The 10,588-nt window shown below is 38.0% G+C and overlaps 1 long non-coding RNA gene across 1 annotated transcript; it reads right to left on the bottom strand.

Annotated features, from left to right (window-relative positions):
- Positions 1-2,127: 2,127 nt before the first annotated feature.
- On the bottom strand, positions 2,128-3,979 carry LOC148699363 (uncharacterized). The gene is made up of 4 exons (XR_015956132.1): positions 3,849-3,979; positions 3,596-3,748; positions 3,429-3,495; positions 2,128-2,289 (listed from the first exon to the last, which is right to left on the bottom strand). It is a non-coding gene; the product is annotated as an uncharacterized LOC148699363 (long non-coding RNA).
- Between the last annotated feature and the right edge of the window lie 6,609 nt (positions 3,980-10,588).

The following is a 10,588-nucleotide window of genomic DNA, read 5'->3' as shown; positions in this document are numbered from 1 at the left end:
GCTTGCATTTTGATTTGAATACTTCTAATTGCGTTTCATAAGTTGTGGATTCAATTTGTTTAACCGTTTGATTGATAACTTATTTATGTATGTTTATTGAGAATGCGCGCTTAATTTTCATGCATGAATATGACGCTAGAATATAAGTAAGTTTCACCTAATCGTTATGAACTTATATTCACAAGTAGTGGAGGTTGCTTATAAACAATCGCGTTAAACAAATTCTTGGCATAAGTTTCATGCAATCCATAGTAACGAATGCCTCGTCAACACTTATAATTTTCATAGAGCGTAATGATTCTTGCTTGTATCTCTTCTATGCATTCATGTTGAGGACTTGTGGGGAATGTTTTGAATTGTTGTATGCGCTAACCCATCCAATTCAATAACGTTAGGAAGATTTGAAGGTTAATTAGTGCATCACGGTTAACCCGGGGTGTTGAGTTTCATGGTTTATTGAAATGCAATTGGAAATCATTTTATTATGCAAGTATAACATGTATGGAGATGAACCCCTTAGCCATTCTATCATCCATTCATTCCATTCCATCAAATTCGTTTTACAATCTGTTTAGTTTATTAACTTGTTTTGTTATTTCAATTTTCGTATAAATCTAAATCCCCCTTTACTTTAATGTCCAATTTAGTTAGAAATCAATTTAGTTTGTGCTTTTAAGTGTTTTGATTCATTTTATTTCCCAATTTCGTCCAAATTCACCAAAGTGCTCAAAACTGCCCAGAAAGTGATTTTAAGGCAATTTTGAGTGTTTTGGGTGATGTTTGAGTCTTTTGGTTTGTTTTAATGTTTTAAGTGTTTAGTTTTACATTCTTTGAGTTAGTTTAGTGTTTTATATTGTGTTTTTACGTTCTTGAGTCAAGTTATTACTTAATTTCGTCCAAATTTGTGTTTGTGCTCAAATCTGCCCAGAAAGTGGTTTTTAGGCAGATTTGAGTGTGTTTGTGTTGTTTTGAGTCTTTTGGTTTGTCTTAGTGTTTTAAAGTTTAGTTTTGCATTCTTTGAGTCTAGTATAGTGTTTCATATTGTTATTTTACGTTTTTGAGTCAAATCCAAGTGGTTAACAATCCCTCCTAATCCCCGGTCTAGAACGATCCCTACTTATACATATACTACAATTTGACGAAAAGAGGGTTTAATTTGTGTGCGTATAAATCTCGCATCAGGGGTTAGAACTTTTGATAATGAAATGATTTTGAAAAGTTTTGTTTTTGCCCACTCACACTTTTTGTTTTGAGCCCTTCCAGGTTCTAGTTTGATGCAGCTTTGGTGGTTCACGAGGACTTGACGGTGGTTCTGACTGAACATCACAAATGTAGGATCACCTTTGGGTGTGGTGTAATTAGTTTTCGTTCTTCTAGACTGCACTTAGATTTTTTGTGCTCTGATTATGTTTATCACACTAGTGTGTTACTTTAACTAGTTTATTTAGTAATTTGGTTTTTATTTATTCGTACTTTTATTTTTATCTTTTGCTTCCGCAATATGCACATGACTACGTCACCCTCACGTGACAGCTAGCATGCCTTGATTCCGGTCGGGGTGTGTCATACGCGTGTGGCAATTGGCCTTTTTTATATTTTTTTATTTAAATAATTAATTTACATATTTTAATAAAAAAATATTTAGTAAAAAAAAAAAGAAGAAATGAATTAAAGACATGAAACCACCCACTAACGTGGGAGGTTTTGTTTTGTTTTTTTTTTTCTTTCTATAATTTTAAATATTAAATGCATTCAAAATAAAAATATGGTTAAATACTTTAGCTTCTTTTGGTTCAATTGTAATTTATGAAATTCTTAAAGGGCAATTTATGGTATTTTGAATGTTTCACCATTTTAGGGTGCTCACTTTATATATATAGATATATAGATATAGATAATGCAAATTGTGAATTAGGTAGTCAAATGGTCTACAACTGTTTTAATTCCATTATGTTGCAAGCTAGCAAAGTAGAAGGACTAGAATTGTATAGACCAATTGATTTAATGTATGTGCGATGAAAAATAAATGGAAAAAAACCGTTTGCACACTTGGAGCATGATTTCATAATCTAGCCTCCTTGCACCTGTACCACCCCTTTTCTGACACACCCCGTCCCGAAGGAGGGCATGCTGGCCGTCACGTGAGAGTGACGTAACCATTTACACAGTACGGAAGCTTTAAAGATACAATTTCTAAGATTAAACACCCAAAGGTGAGTCCTAATTTTTGTCCATTCTGTCAGAACACCGTTGGATTCCTCGTAGCCACCAAGCTCTGATATCTTAAACCTGGAGGGGCGCAAAACAAAGTTGAGTGGGTCAGCAAAACAAACTTATTCAGAACCTTCTTTTCTCTTTGAATATACTAACCCCTCGCCGTAAAACAAGTATAGTTTCCCAGAAATAAAGTATATACTCATATACGTAATATATCTCAAATTATGCTAGACAATATGAATGTATGTCATGCCAAGTATCATAACAGAATGCTCATCATCTCTATGTGAATATGATGGAATAACATATAATCAATTCAACATTCGGCTATAAACATAGCTCATACTCTTTCATTCTAATCAACTCAGCCCTCGGCTGCATATATAACTCATAATCATTTCATCACAATCAACTCAGCCCTCGGCTGCATATATAGCTCATAATCATCTCATCACATCAACAGCATAACATCTGGCAGCCGGAGTCACCTAACGTGACCTGTACGGCTGCATATATAGCTCAAATCACAAACTTAATAACTGAACAACTGAACCTGCCCACGAGTCGGAACCACCTAAAGTGGTCTGTACGACAGGACTGGGTGTAACGTATATATATACGCTCTAGTGCTACGATCACGTGAAGGCTGTGCGAATAATCGCGGGTCACCTACGAGTCGGAACCACCTAATGTGGTCTATACGACAGGCCTGTGCACCTAGCTTGGATCCAAGCTGAGCATATGGTGCGGGAGGTGAACATCACGTGAAGGATTGTGCCCTGCTCAGGGCGGGAGCACTAACATCGGGGGTGCAGGTTATGAGCTCTCTAAGCATCTCTATCATATCATTCTTCATATCTCAATCATATCTCATGATCGTTATCAGCATAATATCTCAATCGTATCTTAATTATATCTCAATCATATTTCAATCATATCACAATCATATTTCATTTGTATTTCCATAGTATTTCAATCGTATTCCAAACGTATTTCATACGTATATCAAATGTATATCAAATGTATGTCAAATGTAGCTTACCTGGGCCTCCTCAGCACCATGCAACAGTATGCATAATTATGGTAATGCACATATTAAAATATGATGCATATATGACAGGATATTTAATTCGTATTTCTTTTAAAATACGTTTTCTGGGAAATACGTCAAGCATACGTATATATATACTGAAAAATAACTGCCCACTCACTGATAAGTAGCCGGTTCGTAACCCTCACGCCTAGTTTGGTTACATTCGTCGTCCGTACAAGTTTCACCTATAAAAGAATAATTATAAAATCATCATTTAAACGCACATACACAAACATTCGTCAATAACTTTCTCATACGTTGCTCAATTTGGGTGTGTGAATATACCACGGTGATCTACACGACGTCACGAACACGTGACAATTTTTAGAACTCAATTTGGAGCTCTCACGCGCCCTGTATACGCGCTGCCCACGCGCGCGTCTTCTTCCTCGCGTCGCCGGACTGGTTTCGCCGGAGGTGGGTGTTTTGCCGGAATTTCTGGGTAAACTTCAAAGTGTCATAACTTCTTCATTTCTTAACCATTTTCGACGTACTTTATATCAAAATGAAGGTATTGACGAGACGAACACATCCATACCTGCCTCGACCCCTAACTCGTCGTGGATTCGCCGGAAAAAGCCTCGAAAGCTCCGGCCAAACTTTGAACCAAGCTATCCCGACGTCCAAATTTGTCCAACGAAGCACTCCGAGGCTCCTTGGGACCTCACTAAGACATCTACAAGCTTCAAAATCCCAAAAACATGCTAGATTAAGTTTGCATGAATAGTACCTAAATCGGACTACCTCGAATCGACATGAAAACAAAGGATTTCTCACCTGAAAATGGTATGGTTGCACTCGTACGAGCTTCACGAGTTCGAAGGTGTCCTTAGTTTCCTCGATCTGGGAGGGTTTGAAGGGTTTTGGGTTTGTCCGTACAAGTGTGAAGGAAGGAGAAGAAATGGGAGCTCGGGAGAGAGAGAGAGAAGAGACAGAGGGAGAGGGAATCACGGGAGAGATAGAGACAGTGTGTGTGAGTGTGTGTGTGTGGTCCAACACATGCCACACCACACAAAACAACACTAAACGTAAATGTAACGAACTAGGGGTAAAATGGTCAATTCACACGTACGTTTTTTATAATCTCGGGACGGGATGTCACATTTTCTCTTTTATTTTTTTTTAAAGAAAACTAATTAAAATGATTTGAAAATTTTACGTTTTAACGATAAAGACAAAATAAAGGGTAAAGTAATAGCACTAGGATTGACATTTTAGTGTAAAAATATGGTTTTTCGTTAAAGTAAACAGTACTTTGAGCTTTTCGTTAAAATTTCTTTTTTTAATTCATAAACAAAAAAAAATGGCTAAAATGAAATAAAAATTTGTAATTAGTATCATCCTGGAAAATAATAGAGTTCACAGGAAGCAAAACAATTAATAAATCCGAGTAGTTTTACTATATCCTCCCTTGAAAAACACAGTGGAATTCTAATGAAAATCCGATTACCTCACCTCTCGCGCCCATCAATTCCCTCCAAATCCACGGCAATAGGCACGGCTCAACGCCAACACACTTGGGAATCCAAATACCCTTTTGTAGTTTTCTTTTCTTTCTTTTTTTTTGGAAAGTGGGATCCAAAAGGATCGCCAACGAGGAACTTTTATTAAGACAAACACACACTTATAAACAAAATAAATGACACACCCCGACCTGAAATGTCCACTAGGACTCCGAAATCGAACTATGCTGGCCGACACCTAGAAGGTGAAGAAGCCATAAAGTATAGTGATGTGAAAAATGTGAATAAATTTAAACCTAAAGGTGCCTAAAGACAAGAGTGCACTGTGAGCGGGAATGAACCCATTTCACATGCGACGTCAGAGCATAAGTAAAGTACAGTAGTGTAGGGTGAGAATTATACCATCGATGGTAATCGTCCACACCAAGATTTACCAATAATCCTCGTCGGTACGAAAGTTCTACTACTAGAACCTGGAGGGGCGCAAAACAGAAAACGTGAATGGGCAAAAATAAAGCTTTTTAAAACCATTTCTTTTTCCAAAAATAATAACCCCTCACCGTAAAACCCGTATAATTTCCCAGAAAATAATAATACATACGTAGATAGAAATCATACTCGAGAGTACGAAAAACCAAGTATGTGCCATGTCAAGTATCTCAGCAATGAAATAAGTAAGCCAGGTGAAATAAATCAATGTAAAATGATATGTCAGCCGGAATCACCTAACGTGACCTGTATGGCTTAGCCCATAATTCATCTACCAATTCCTGCACACGAGTCGGAACCACCTATGGTGGTTTGTATGACAGGTTAGGTGTAAATAAATACGCTCAAGTGCTACGATCACGTGATGGCTGTGCAAAGCATGGCAAGTAACTTATGAGTCAGAACCACCTATGTGGTATGTACAACAGGTTGCCACCTGCCTTGGATCCAAGGTGAGCGTGTGGTGTGGGAGGTGAACGATCACGTGAAGGCTAGGCCCTGGCCACAGGCGGAGCTGTAACACCGGGGTGCAGGATATTAATCACTAAATGCAACTCATCATAATCATACACACTACCATCAATATATACTCACCTGAAGCTTACCTAAGCATTCGCAGCTTCAAGCAACAATACACATAGCTATACTAACGCATATTCTAAACTATAAAGCAATTGACATGGCATCTAAAACGTAAATCCATTTAAAACCATTTATGGGAAAATGTAAAGCATGTATATATATGCGTATATAAAAACCAAAAGCCCACGCACAGATCATCTCACCGAGTCGAACCCGCCTTGCGGGTTTCGAAGATCCTTGCAATGCGTTTCACCTAGAAACAAAACCATTTTATAATTATGAATAACCTATTAACGTATAAACGAGTTTTCCAAATTTGTTTTCGTGTTTTTCCCCTAAATTTAGGAGCTCATTTCAAGCTCAATTTTCAACCAAATTCAATGATTCAAAAGCCAACTAGAAGCTAGAAATGTGGGGAACATGTTTGTACCAGTTTGAAGTCGAATAGTGGCCAAAATTGACCAGGGAAATGGTTAGAAAGTGGCCAAATGGCCACGGGTCCAAGTTTTCCAAAATCTGAGGAAATTTCATCCCAACTTCCAGAGTTCATTTCTAGCTCGATTCTCAATCAAATTTGATGATTCAAGAGCCATATTAAAGCTAGAATTGTAGAGAACAAGTCCATACCAAAATGAAGCCGAGTTTATGTCTAGAAAATGGCCTAAAGATGGTCAAATGGTCACGACCAAAATTTCCAGAAATCTGGAAATTTCTTCCTGACTTTCATAAGTAATTTCTAGTTCGATACTTAATCAAACCTGATGATTCAAAAACCATTTTGAAGTTAGAAATGTAGAGAAGAGATTCATACCCTTAGGAGGCCCAATGAAGCTTGGAGTTGGCCGGAAAATGAGTTGAAAGTGACCAAATGGTCATGTTTCTTTTGCTGGAAAATTGGGGAATCTCCCCTCTCGAGATTTCTGTGCTATTTCGTTCATTCAAAACATGAACACAAGATCAATATCAAACCATGGGAATCAAATGAAGGTTTGTAGGATTTCTCGAGGCTTACCTAAGCCGTGAACGGCGAGATCCGCTGGAAATGATGATGGTCACGATGCCTCTGCACAGTGAGGTAATGAATGAATTTTGGAAATGTTTTCCTTCGTTGTTGGGTTCATAGAGCTCACAGAGGTGGTGAGGTGAAGGTGACTTGGCTGTGAGACTCACTGGAGTACAGTGAAGATGTTCTCGGGAAAGAGAGAGCTGCATAAATGAGAGGGTTTGAGAGGAAGAGTCTAAGAGCAATTCCACCCCTAAAGACTTTGCGCCAGCACCCAGCGCATTTATCCACTCAGTGAACAGTGATAGACCTCAATGAACAGTAATAGGCCAAGAGCATCTCCACCCCTAAAAAAAAAATAGCCTAGTCAATTTTATTAAAATATTATTATTATTTATTATAAAATAATAAAATAATAATTGTATTAAAAAAAAAGAAATAAGTCAGAACCTTTCCACTAACCCTCTATACTCTTCCTCTATATCCACAACCAGTTCTCTCTGTCTCTCTTTGTCTCTATTTTCTCTCCCTCTCTCTCTTTTCCAGCTCACTCTCGTGAGCTCTCCTTCTCCTTCCTATTCAAAACCTTCAACAAACCAAAAACAAAATATTATTTTTGTAATCCCTGGAGCTCAAGGAACCCAACCATGGCCTTGCATGCGGCATCAGTGCATGGTGCGAGATCCTACCATTGAAGCCGAGAGCTTGAGCTCTCAATCTCTAACCCAGGTGATGTTTCTATCACTATATTGTGTTCTTGAGCTTTAAATCCTGTTGTGTTGCAATTTTTGTGGTTAATTTGAGGGCTTAATTCGCTGCATGTGATTCCGACAAAGGAAAACGGACAACTCCGACGAGTTCAAGGTCTAAACTCGGTGAAATCTCTTGCATTTCACCTGGGTAAGTTCTCAATCCTATTCTTATGGTTTCTAACATATAAATCGTGTTGGAAACCTTTGTGTTGATGCAAACTTGTTGTCAGTGCATTTTTTTTCAGATTTTCCGTCGAACTCGGGCCATTACTTTCAGGCCATTTGCCTTCTCCCTCCGTCGCTCCTTCCATCCCTGACATCAGCATGGCGTCATATAGGCCGGTCCCAAGGTCTGTCAATTTTAGGCTGGCCTAGAGACCAGCTTAGGCTGGCCTAGAGACCAGCTTGGGCTGGGTGCCAGGCAATCTCGTGGACTGGAAAGACTTCCCTAGGTGCCAGGCCATTTTTTTGGCTGTGTGCCGGCCTGTCCCACCCCCGATAGAAGTGCTCTAAAGAGTGAAAGAGAGTCAGGAGAAGAGAGAGCTGAGAGACTGAAGGGATAAGGTGATGTGGCAGCCATCTAGTGGAGGAGTGAGATGGGGAGATTTGAAAAAAAATGAGATAGAAGTCTCCCGAAGGAGAGGGAGACACAGGATAGGGGAAAGGAATGTGGAGTCCTACGTGGGTGGGTCCCACCGGACAAAAACTCCCAAAAGAAAATGTTAAAATAACAAAAAGTCAATTACCTAAAATAGCAAAATTACTAAAATTCCCTTCAACTTCGTGCTCTCGTAAAATCTTCATCGTAACTCCAAATTCAATTTTGCTTGCGCCTACGCATTCGTATTGTCGAGTACTACTAGGATACGCTAAAAGAATAGGTCCTACATCTCTCTAACCGATAATTAACAGAAGTCAAAATCTTTGCCTCTAAGGGCATTTTCGTAAAATCACACCTTTAAAAATTTATAAAAATGTAAAATTAAGGACGGGTCGTCACAACAAAGACCCAATTTATTCCTAGAAACAAACAAAGAACGGGCCTAAAACCAAAGAATACACAGAAAATGAGCCAAACAACAGTGAAGCCCAAACAAAAACGAACATCCAAGAAGCATCCATTGTGCTCTCCACCACCAATCCGAGAAGTAGCTAGCCATCCAATCCTCCGTCCACCGTCGATCATCACCTCCACGGACTCCACCTGCACACAATCATCAATAAGAGATAGTCAGCGAAAGAGAAGCCAACCAACAAATCCAAAAAGCACTTATTCCAAAAGGAAAAAAAAAAACCTAAATTGACTTACACGAAAGCACTTATTCCCTCTCAAGAGTATTAATACTATTGGGCTTCAATTTGAACTTACAAGAAAGCAGTTTCTAATGAAACTAAGTTTCTCTATCACCATAAACAAATCTCAATATCAGACAATGCCACATGCAGGTATTTACCTTCCAGATTACGTCTTCAGTCATGGACAATTATTTGTGGCTTTATCGAGGAGGTCTCATAGTCAACTACAACCGTGTTAGTAAAAAATGGCTCCATAGTGGGCCAACAAGGTGTATTTACATGAAATGCAATATACAAAGAAATCTTGCTTCATTGCAGCTAATTATGATGGTTCCTAATAGGTAACAACTTTATTAACAATAACCTTTCAGTATATTTTTGTTCACCAATCAATTAACTATTTTTATTTGATTTTTAATTTTCTCACTATCGTTTGTAGATTGGCAATGAAAATTTGAAGCATCAATCATGAACAAATGGGTGAAAATTGCAACGTTGATGTCAAAAGAAACAATGACATATAGACTTTGTGGGTATTGTGAATAATGTAAATCTTTGTTATGTAGCCTTTATATTATTTTGGTACCAGTACTTAATGTTTTCATCTACTCTTTTTCTATTTACATCTACTTGCTATTGTTCATGGACTTTAGGTAGGAATTTGCATCCAAAATCCCATGTTGTTTGACAATTGCATCAAGAACATATAAATCATTACTGTATGCAAACTAAAAACTAAAAACATGACAACTTGGGTGTGCATAATAAAGAAAAAGTCTCTCTTTTGCACAGTACATTAAAAATATATCTTGACAATTAGAGTGAAAAAAAAAAACTAACGCAAGACATCTTTAGGGGCACGTGGTTCCCCTAATTAAAAAGATGCCTCTTCCACACACGCGAGTGCGTGTGGAGAGACTAGTTTTAAAATAGGGTGAAGTGTTGATTTAATCCTTGAACAATCACCTCAATGAAAATTAGGTCCCTAAATTATTTTTTGGGTAAAATAAGTCCCTAAAATCATTAAAAATTGTTTATTTCATCCATACTATTATATTCAAAGTTATTTTATTCAAATTTTCATCAATTTAAGTCACTTGACACACTTTAGAATGTAATACAATACTTTTCTCCCGCATAAGCCTTTAACATTTCATATAGGTTGCGAATCTAACATCTAATTTACCCTCTAAAGTTAACTCCATACACTATTTTTTTATGGAAAATTACTAATCTACTCTCAAATGTGTATCATGACACACCCCGACTGTAATCAAGGTATGCTGGCCGTCACGTCCAACCAAAGGTATCAATGGGTTCCTGAGCTTGCAAGGAACTCAAAAACACCAATAATGATCTCGATCCGTGCCTGAAATAGTTGACTTAGGTGATGTCTGTACGACTTGTACGGAAATGCAGAAAATCTGAGAGGGAGGAGAGAGATAAGGGTCAACGGGATTGTTTGGGTGTGTGTGTGTGTCCAGATGGCAGCCACCAACCAAAAACAAATCACCCATGACACCAACTAATGTCCAAGGGAAAAATCGTCATTTCATGTCATTGATAAAATAATTCGGGACGGGTTGTCACATATCACATGCAAGTAACATGATTTAAAGTGACGGAAAATTCAATATAAAAGCTTCGAATCTAAAATTAGGGATGCAATTTTTATAATTCAAGGACTAATTTT

Source organism: Pyrus communis, chromosome 1 (assembly GCF_041283825.1).
Source record: "Pyrus communis isolate YQ-2024b chromosome 1, ASM4128382v1, whole genome shotgun sequence".
In the NCBI taxonomy this organism is placed as follows: domain Eukaryota; kingdom Viridiplantae; phylum Streptophyta; class Magnoliopsida; order Rosales; family Rosaceae; genus Pyrus; species Pyrus communis.
Note: the sequence above shows the minus strand (reverse complement) of the source record. Positions and strands in the feature narration are given on the sequence as shown.